We start from the raw sequence: 1922 nt of genomic DNA on the forward strand, positions 1-1922 counted from the left end.
GAGGTTTTTGTTGTTATTGTTTTAGTTGTGTGTGGGTGTTGCTCCCCAGTGCTAACGGCAAACTGAAATGCATGGCAGGTCCTACCTAGATACATTCTTGGGTTGCAAAACAACTGGATAGAATATTTAAAATTAAGTGTTCAAAAAATTTGGGACTTCCGGAGGATACCTATATATTCAGCGTTCCTACCACTTATTCTGTCCTCCCATTAATAAGACATTATGTTCTGTATCAGCCTCTATTTTATAAGTATCAATCTTAGTCCTTCGCATAGACTAGAGAAGCTTCTAAGGGACAAAGGCACAGATCATGTACCTCTTATACAGCTCTTCCATGTACATAGCTGGATACAGCTGTTTGGCCCATTGCATAGGGATGATGTTGCATTTTTAAGACAGCTGCTTGGGATTAGGAGCTTGCAAAAGTAGCCTGACATTAAGGTAAAGGCAGCCTGGATAACAGTGTCCTGCTCCATCCCTCCAGAGAATAGTTCAAGTCAGGCCTGGGGTAAATCTATGTTGAGAAGGGGTATAATTACCCTGGTCCAGAGCGCCCCAGGTCTGGTCTGGCAGACTGAGTTATATCTATCAGGGCCTTTTAAAATGCTGACTTGGCTCCTTAGAAATACAAAACCCAAAACATCATTTATAAAGGTCACTGGGAATGGCCTGGGTCAGAATCACCAGAGTCCGTTTTGTGCCAGTGCCTCAGAAGAGGAAGTTGCTAAATACTCAGATAAAGCTCTTTGAGAGTACTATGTTGCTAAATCCAAACAAAGAGTGAGAGAGGTTTATAGCCGAGTTTTTACTCTATAATTCAAATGCCAATCCAGCAATGAAATATGTTCTAGGAATTGCAATCAGATTTTTATCATCTGACTTGGAAACCAGCTGTGCTCTCAGTGAGTACAAAGATTTACTACCTGCAATTGCTATAATTCCATCAGTAGAATTATGCAGAGATGAAACATTTAAGAAAAAACTCTTTGTTTTCAATGCAACACAAACCTTGTTTTAAGAAACTCTGTTTCCTTGAAACTAATAAAAAATGGCTCTAATTGAAAGAAAGTAGTACGGAATCAAGGTAAAGAACTCTGAAAATTCAGGAATTCAATTTACTTTTCAAAGTATTTTTTTTAAAGATAAATGAGTAAAAATTACCACAATTTGGCAAAGACTGTCTTTTAAACAGGACAAGCTAGATAACCCAAAGCAGTTAACTCCTCAATTACATCGCACATCAAGTGCCCTGATAACCTTATGCTCTAACTACTTGAGAAGTGGAAGAGGAGAGGAATTTAACTCCAGGAAAGACAGCTCTACAAAGTGCCCCAATAAACTCATGGCAGCAATTCTGAACCAATAATTTCCTTCACAGAAACTAACAATTACTGCGAATTTGTGAATCCATATATCAAAAGTCTTTTGAATGTATTTTATGATTTTAAAAGATATCAGGGCTATCCTGGAGAAACCAGTGCATATGGTCCTCATACCAATGAGCCTCACGTCTCCTTCATTTGCTCGTGTTCCTCTCACACATGGGCTACAGCTGCTCTTGTACAAAACTGATGCAATAGAACTTTGTCACTTATATCATCACCTGAACACTCAGATACCACCCTGGGAAAGCCAAGCAAGGTCTGTTTTTCAACATAATGGTTTCAGTGGACCATTTATAGAAAGCATTTCACATGGACCAACACAACCCCAGAGTGGGTTTAAGAGGGATGCAGTGAACTTCGTGGTCTGCACTCTAGGAGATACATCAAGGTTGAAAGAGACACATGAAGAGTTTAGAACTGCAACTTGACTATCCCTGTAAGTTTAAAGTGAGTCAGTCGGCCAACATGACATAAGTGAAATCTCTGGCTCTCAAATTCCTCATCTGTAAAGTAAGATCATTAAATCAGATGATCTCC

Source organism: Myotis daubentonii, chromosome 18 (assembly GCF_963259705.1).
Source record: "Myotis daubentonii chromosome 18, mMyoDau2.1, whole genome shotgun sequence".
NCBI lineage: Eukaryota > Metazoa > Chordata > Mammalia > Chiroptera > Vespertilionidae > Myotis > Myotis daubentonii.